Source organism: Bufo gargarizans, chromosome 2 (assembly GCF_014858855.1).
Source record: "Bufo gargarizans isolate SCDJY-AF-19 chromosome 2, ASM1485885v1, whole genome shotgun sequence".
NCBI lineage: Eukaryota > Metazoa > Chordata > Amphibia > Anura > Bufonidae > Bufo > Bufo gargarizans.
In genome coordinates, this window is record NC_058081.1 from 84,878,892 (window position 1) to 84,888,142 (window position 9,251).

General features: G+C 44.1%; 1 long non-coding RNA gene across 1 annotated transcript; it reads left to right on the forward strand.

Annotated features, from left to right (window-relative positions):
* The first annotated feature begins 4,522 nt into the window (after positions 1 to 4,522).
* LOC122929505 lies at positions 4,523 to 5,687 on the forward strand. The gene is made up of 4 exons (XR_006387976.1): positions 4,523 to 4,568; positions 4,654 to 4,720; positions 4,790 to 4,938; positions 5,055 to 5,687. It is a non-coding gene; the product is annotated as an uncharacterized LOC122929505 (long non-coding RNA).
* Positions 5,688 to 9,251: the final 3,564 nt, after the last annotated feature.

A 9,251-nucleotide genomic window follows, 5' to 3' on the forward strand; every position in this document is an offset into this window, starting at 1 on the left:
GGGCTTTGAGACGGGACCTGTCGGCTTGCTGGCCTTAGCCGAGCATGGCACTTGGAAAAACTGCTCCATCATGTTGAGGAGACTGAATTGGCTGCTGCTGCGACGAGCTGCTTCTGGCTGACCTCGAAGCAACACATGCTCCTTGCTGCTGAGGCTGTCTGGTGCATGATAAAATCATTCACGGCTGTCCGCTGCTCATACAGAAGCTCAAGTATGTGCAATATTGAATTCCAGAGTGTAGGTGCGTCATGGATTAAATAGTGTAGTGGCAGGGCATTCTGCCGCTGCAGATCTAGAAGAGTGTTCCTTGCCATGTAAGAGTGGCTGAAGTGCTCGGACAGTATTTAGAAAGTGTTGCACCACTAAGTTGTAGACAAGTGACATGCAGGGAGTCTTTTTTATTTCATCCAGGTTCAGAGAGGCTACAGTGTTGCACCCATTGTTGCTGACCACCTTGCCCAGTTGGAGTCAGCAGAGTGACACCCAGCAGGATGTTTGCTGCTTTATGTACTTGAGCAACTGCTCGCCGGGGTGGCTATTCTCTCGCAGGCCAATCGGCTCCAACACTGTGTGGCAATGCTTGACCTGACACATGTAATAGGAAGGAGGGTTAGTGCAAGTGACTTTGTGCCCTGCTTCTGTTGAGGATGGAACCATGTCCATGGAAGAGAAGGTGGAGGAGGTGAATAAATGTCTGCTGTGGAAGCCATCCCCATGACATGGTGGGAGGTGGTAAAACGGATCTGGCCATGTGCTGGGATGTTGCCTCTCCACTGTGAGAAAAAACATTGACCACATGCTGGAACACTATGTTTTCCTTTTTATACCCATAGTACTCAAGCGTACAAAGTAACTCATCTTGTAGGATACTCACATATAACTCAGCATTGAGACCACCATACATCCTGGTCAAGTATCCAATGCTTTTGGCTATGAAACAACCCCATATCATCAGACTTTCTCCACCGAACTTGACAGTTACTTCAATTTCTCCATCCGTTAGCCATCTTTTCCCTTGTTTATTCTAGACCCATTTGCACCCATCAGAGCCCAGTCTATTGACTTTCATCTCATTGCTCCAAATCTCCATGTTTGTTATGCCAGAACTGATAGACCTCGTGATGAGCCAACTTGTTGACTCCAATATTTTGCCTGGATGTCAACCTCTTGTCTTTGGAATGGATGGACAGACTTCATTTTGTATTCTTCAACGATCACATGAGCAGTTTGGCAATTTTCTTGGCTGAGCTGCCACAGATACCATTGAGCTAGATGATGCTGTTCTTCTTTTCTTGGGAAATATTTCATCATAGCTGCGCCTGGATTCGAACCAGTGACCTTTCACTTGGGAATCAACCTAATAACACACTGTGCTATTAGGGAATGTGAGAACAGGTTGTTTGTAGTATACAAGAAGAAAAATTGTTCCATCACCAGGAGCAAAACAGTAGCAATGCAGTGACATGACAAGAATCTGCATAACTAATCATATGATAAATAGTTGCAAGTCCAATTTATGTATCAGATAGTCATAATGATTGTCTATAAAATGATGGTAGTCTCATGTTTGAAGCTGTAGCGGATGGTGAGATATGGAGCCTGAAAATCAAAAATGTAAAACATTGTTACCCTTTTGCTGGTTTAGTTACATTTAACATGGCAAATTAAAAAAAACTTAAATTTCATTTGTGTAGAAACTAAATATATGTAAATGGAAGATTAAGGCTTGACACTCAATTTTAACTTAACACACAGAGGTAGATTGCTGCCATACCGCATATATATGCTGCTTAATTATATTAAATGACCACCCCCACTGTGGGTATTGCTGCAGTAATCATTTATATATGCTGCTTAATTCAATTAAAAAACTGCAACCGTGTGCAAACTGAAAATACGTAAACAGATGCACACCATAGTAGGTATGATACCACTTTTATTTAGAATGATCCCCATTTCTTAGCTCTATTGTTTGTATGTATAATGGTGTGCAGCCATTTTCTTTTTTTTTCAATTATGTTTGCTTGATGGATATGCACCTGTGATTCTGAATATTCTAGTCTAAATTTTCTTGTAGTATTAATTGAGGATAGCCCCTATTTTAGACTGAACCATGCCCATCTACCTGGGACTTCGGAGCAGAGTACTTATGTAGCTGGTTCTTACACTTCCCTTAAAACTGTCCCTCCCGGCATATACGAGGGACACAATGGACTTCCTCAGCAAAATTGATGCCCTTACCCTTGACCCTGAATGTATGCTGTGTAGTATTGACGTGGAATCACTATACAGCTCCATTCCACATCAACATGGGATCAAGGCCATTGAATATTTTCTAGGCGCCAGGGGCATTCAATTTGACCTACATAATGCCTTCATTATTAGGCTGCTTGAGTACACCCTTACTCACAATTTCTTTTTGTTTAACTCTAAATTCTACCACCAGCTCAGGGGGACGGCAATGGGCAGTCCCTGTGCCCCGACCTATGCCAACCTCTTCCTGGGCTGGTGGGAGGATACCCATGTCTTCCCAGATCGAGATGTCTGGTGGTCTAAGAATATCCAGCTATGGACCCGCTATATAGACGACGTTTTCGTCGTCTGGAAAGGTGATTCCTGTCAATTTAAACGTTTTGTGCTCGATCTTAACATGAACGAAATCGGACTCCACTTTACCTTCGAATACCATCCGTCGAGTATTACCTTTCTTGACGTCAAGGTAACAATAGTGGGAGACCGACTTTCTACTAACATACATAGGAAAACAACTGCAACCAACTCTCTTCTTCACTGGAGCAGTTACCACCCTACCCCCCTGAAACGGGGTATCCCTAGGGGACAATACCTCCGAGTTCGGAGGAACTGCTCCAGTGACGAAGCATTCTTTAATGAGGCGAGGGCTCTCCAGGATAGGTTTATAGCAAGGGGGTATCCACGATCGGTGCTTGGGGAAGCCTTTAAGCACGCATCAACTAGTAAACGTAATGACCTACTAAGCCCTAAAAAGAGGATCACGGACAGCCCCCAACCATTGAGGATTATTTCAAATTTCGACACCGCTAACCCGGATATCAAAAAAATACTCAACAAATATTGGCCAATCCTGAGGATGGACCCGGACCTTTTACAGGTCGTTACGGAACGTCCATCTGTGTCCTATCGGCGGGGCAGGAGTCTCAAAGATAGGTTGGTAGCTAGTCATTTCACACCACCCGTCAGGGCAGGTACCTGGCTGGACCGGAGACCAGTAGGCATTTATAAATGTGGTAGTTGTAAAGCCTGCCCCTTCCTGAATACGGCCAAAACTATTGTAGGATCCACCTCTGGCCAGGTGTTCCAGGTACGAGATTTCATCAATTGTAGATCCAGGGGGCTGGTGTATTTGTGCCAATGCACTTGCCCTCTGGACTATGTTGGGAAAACTACGAGAGAGTTCAGAAGGCGTATTTTGGAACATATCAATGATGTCAAAAATAAGGAAATTACTCCGATAGCTGGACATGTTAATGATCATCATGGTGGGGATCCAGGATGTCTTCGATTCACGGCACTTGAATTAATACATCCATCGCCACGCGGAGGGGATTGGGACCGGAGGATCCTACAAAAAGAAAGCGAATGGATCCATAGACTCCGGTCTCAATCCCCCCTTGGCCTAAATGAAAGATTGACTTTTTCCTGCTTCTTATAATCCGTTTTGCTTACTGGCCTTTGGCCTATGCCAGTTACATCCACACTTTTTCCCCTCCCCCCCCCCCCGCCCCTTCCCTGTCCTTTCCTTTATCCTTGCAGCATATGGGCACGGATGGACATTTTTATCCTTTTGGACTGAGCCGGGTGCGTGAAGTACCCAAAACTTTTTGCTATCACAAACGGTGAATAGTAAATGTTTCACCGTCATCTCCATTATTTCTCTATATACTCTATATCTATTATTACAAGAACTCCTTGTCTTCACTATGGCCCTTTTATTTAATTATCTACCATCTTGATATCCTCTTTATCTATAGATTTATACATACCCCCCTCTGAGTATTAATCCGGAATAACTAAGCCACCATTTATTATCCAGATGGTTGATTTTTATATTTCTATATTACCTATTTTCATGTATCCATCATCATGGACCTACAAAAGCGGCTTTAGACTATCATTGACAGATTGTGGCCATGCACTTTTGCCACTTAATGTCGCTATATATATATCATTGGGAGGATTTGATGCTCCCCTATTCGTTCTGGCCCTTTGCGCTCCACTCTGGAACGCAGGGCTCAGTCTGGTCATACCGCATCCAGACGCCGGGTTCGCTGTGCGTTCCACGCTGGAACGCAAGACCCTATGACGTCATATCCGGACGACTGAACCGGATATCCTGCGGCGTGCGTTCCACGATGGAGCGCACGCCGACACTAGTTCAGGCGTGTGAGCCACACACCCGGGGGGGGTCACCTATCAACAAGTGATTAGATTTCTAATTAGAGGACCTGTATAAATTAAGGGCTACTTGGATCTGACCAAGTATTGGACCCTGGGAGGCTTCTGAGGTTCTGAGGGACTCATCTTTATAAGTAAGTACTCCTTTTTTATTACAGCCAGCCAGGAGATGATACTCTCTGGGCATACCTGACATGTATGTACTTCTTTGTCATTAAGTGTACTTCAATTAGTGGACGGCCAGACCCTGAGGGGCCGGACTACACTATCCAGATCACCGTTAAAGGTAACTAGTCCATCAACTGTTACGTGACTGGAGATTCCGCTGTGATACTACCTATTACTATTTTTCTAGTATCCTTACATATTGGATGTGAGTTAAACAGACTCTGGACTACATTAATACAACCTGTTGTCTAGAGCACCACTATTTAGAAGACTGCCATTTGTTTCTCCTGGCATCAACCACGATCACGTATGCGCTTTATATCTTGCCGTACTCCAGTGAGTGTTCTCCTATAATCTGATAGATGTTGGTGGAGGCGTCTCACAATAGTGGGTGTGTAACCTGTGTACGCTTGAACGCATATATATAGCGTGTGTTATCTTTTTCTTTACAGATATCTACGGTTGATGGCTGTCTGTGAGTTTCACATGCCCGCTATATCAAGATGCCCGATCTTGTATTTATCCCTTTAGACCTCCCGGGAATACTATCTGGTCCAATTCCCTTTCATTTTTAACTTTATATGTTATTTGACACCGCCTGCTAGACGGCTACCTGATAGGGATGCCAACATTGTTTGGGTCTCCACCCGTCTGACATGGTCTTTGCTCTATTATCCTTATTGGTGATTTATCTTATACGTATCCACCCCCTGATGATCCCACATGGTGGGGGAAACGCGTCGGGGCTTTACACAGACTTGATCTGTGACATAATTTGACTATCCTTCATTCGGTGTCTTTATGTAATTATAGTTTAGTTTATTGCATCGTGTACCTGTTGGTCCTCTGCATCAACAGGGCTGTATACGCCGTGCACTGTGTGTTATTGATCCTCTTTGTCCACGCCCATACCGGCCCGCCACAGTCGACCCTGACTCTCAACCACCTCACTCGTTAGGGCACATCAGGAGTGTCCAGTTAGGTTCGAGGACAGGGGGCCTCCACCATCAGGAGTCGCCCCTGGGCTCAGGGCCGAGCATTAGGGATTTTAGCCTAGGGCTATCTCCAACATCCCCTCCCCCAAAAAAAAGTTTGGTTATCTGGGTGGTCCGATGTGGGCTTGGACATTATGTGGACAATGTGTCTGTCTTAAGTAATATTAAACTTTAATCATTTATATTTTTGCTAGGGTTAGGCTTTAGCTGGACTTGACTTCCCTTAAAACTGTAGGCTTAGGTAAGTCCAAGAGAGGCAGTATATTTAGCGGAAGCTACCTTAACGCCTGGTAGATGGGCCCAACACAAGTTTGATCAAATATGTGCGCTAAGAGCTTCCATTGACTCATTTATAGTAGGTATGATACCACTTTTATTTAGAATGATCCCCATTTCTTAGCTCTATTGTTTGTATGTATAATGGTGTGCTGCCATTTTATTTTTAGTAATCAGATATATGCTGGTTTAATTACATTTCACTCCCCTCCCCCCAAAAAAAAATAAATTGAGACCACGTGGAAGCTAAAGATACTTAAACAAACGACTAAGGCTTGACGCTCAATTTCAATAATACAAAAAGGTAGATTGCTGCCACACCATGGGTATTGATGCAGTAATTATATATTTTTATATATATATATATATATATATATATATATTCACCAAATGAAGAGGCAGCACTTCCAGTCATGGGTGATAGGGTGACGACCCCAAACTTTATTCCCAGCAACGTTTCGGCCTTCTCTCTGAGGCCTTTGTCAAGCTACAACAATGCTAAAAAGTGGGCTCTATATACCCACAACTCATTACAAAATCAGTGCAATTAATGAAAACCAGTGTAGACAATTAAGTCACATGACCATCCAACACTATACTGTCACATGACTATACAAGTGCAAATCTTATTTATATCACATAATAAAACCATCGTACAGCGTATTTCACATAATAATCAAAGTGGGTCATACATCATATGTGTCGCATATCATAAATGCGATGTACAGACATCAGTATTCAAAATACTACATCCAGTGTTCACTATCTCCCAGGTGGTCACAAGTGTACTAACCATAAAGAGTTAAAAACATCATTACATTATACAGCTGTATCTTATTATTAAAATTGGTGAGACCAACCGTCATGGAGTAGCCAAGTGTGCCTGCTTCAGCGTCTCCCCGTCTGTCAGGCGCATGCGCCGCGGCGAGCGTCATCCGTCACCCTCCCCATGCGGCCGCGTCATCACGCACGCTCCCTGGAACGCAACATCGCCCAGTGGAACGCATCGCTGACGAAGCGGCCACAGGGGGCAGGGCAAAGGCGGACACCCATCCGGATCGCATTACAAAGCGTCTGGGGGGCGTGTTGGTAACCAAGGTGACGACATAGACAGCTATCCCAGAAAGGGACCAGACATAGTCATTCAGCACAATCAAGAGACCGACATAGGATGAAAAAGCAACGATGAGTACAATAGGGGTCATCACCATATTAACGGCAAATATAGCCGAAGTGGTGCCTTCCCCCTTGTCGACATCATTACTGCCATCTTTAGCTAGTATGCAGATATAGAGGGAGGAATCCTTCCCATCTCCCTGCCTAATACTATAGTACAGATAAAGAGGCCGTCTGGCTTACAGATTCCCGGCCAGAATTGCCTCTCAGTTCCTCTGGAAAAATTGCCGGTCGGATAATCTTGACGTGCAGTTTGTGACTTGTCATGGTAGCCCCTCCCGAACAGCAATCTATGGTCACCATCAAGCTTGCACACTGGGGTAGTCCATATACGGTCCAGTCCAACTGTAAGACAAAGGTTCTTCTCTTTTTCTCAAATGTCTATCTATGAATATAGAAAGAAAAAGGTGTAAGTAGATTCCTACAACATTCTATAAAAATAGCATTGTTGTATATCATCCCCATCAAGCTAGGACTAACAGTGTCTCCCCCACGCCTGGTGAGCAAGTAGCACATTACCTATCCACATAATTCCCATCTGCACTCAGCATTAAGACCTGCGGGCCTAAGAGTACCTAACTTGTGTATCCACATAATCTCGCGTTGTTTCAACTTTTTCTCCCTATCACCTCCCCTTTTAAGTGGGGGGATATGGTCAATCACCCTAAACTTAAGGTCCTTTTCCCTGTGTCCAGCCTCAACAAAATGTTTAGGCACTGGGAGGTCCCTTCGTTTTTGGCGGATAGGAATACCTGTGATAGTTCATTCTCGTCTTAACATCACATGTAGTCTCCCCAACGTATAGGAGACTACATGGACATAACAACAAGTATACGACGAATGAACTGTCACAGGTCAGATAGTGTCGGATCCCAAATACCTTGTGCGTAACTGGATGCGTAAACGTATCTCCCTTTAGCATATAACTGCAATTTACACAATTCAGACATGGATAGCTTCCGCATTTCTTACGGCCTATATATGTCTGGACTGTGGTTTTCTCACCCGCTACCTCTGCTTTAACCAATTTATCTCGTAAATTCTCAGTTCTCCTATAGGACATTAGAGGGGGCACTGCAAATTCATTAACATGACCAAGATTACTATGCAATATAGGCCAATGCTTCCTGATGGCCTTGGCCACCTGATCACTGCCCTCTGTATAGGTGGAAATGAATGGTATTCTGGCTTGATCGATCACTTTCTCAGGTCTCCTCTGATTTAAATCGTCCAAATGTTTTTGGACTAATTTTCTTGGGTATCCCCTATGCAGAAACTTGTCGGCCATCTCTGCTAATCTTTTATTTTTCAATGGTGAATCTTTCACTATGCGTTGGATACGAAGAAATTGACTCCGTGGCAAAGACCTTACCATAGGCCGTGGGTGGCAACTTTCAAACTTTAAAAGTTTGTTACAATCAGTCGGCTTAATGTAAAGGTCTGTCACCAACCTGTTGTCCTGTTTCATCACCATGGTGTCCAAAAATTGAACCTGCTCGGTGGAGTGCGTCAGAGTGAACTGGATTTCTGGATCCATATTATTCAGGAATAGGTGGAATTGAGCCAATTCATCTTCAGTGCCCTCCCAGATGACGAACACGTCATCTATGTATCTCCACCACCCCAGGACATGGCTGAAGTGGTGGGACACATAGACGTGTTCAGTCTCCAGGCCGGCCATGAAGATATTGGCGTACGTGGGCGCCATGTTAGACCCCATAGCGGTTCCACGCTGTTGGAGATAGTAGCCATTTTGGAAAGCAAAGTAGTTGTATCTGAGCACCACACCGAGCAGGTCAATTATGAACTCCTTACATACATCAGTGTATTGTGTTGCAACCAGACACTTTCTGACAGCCTCTACACCCCTATCGTGATTGATAGAGGTGTAGAGGCTGACCACGTCAAATGACGCCAATATAGTCATTGGTGATATGACCACCTCAGCAATCTTGTCAAGAAAGTGACCAGTGTCCCGAATGTAGGACTCAGCTGAAATTGCAAATTGTCGAAGGATTTTATCCCAAAAAATTGCCAAATTGGAAAATACAGATTCCCTCCCGGAGACTATCGGTCTCCCCGGGGGGTTACACATGCTCTTATGAATTTTTGGTAACACGTATATCAATGGTGTCTTAGGGTGTGTGATCAATAAAAAATTGTATAGAGACTCATCAATCAGGCCCCTTGTTTTAGCATCAT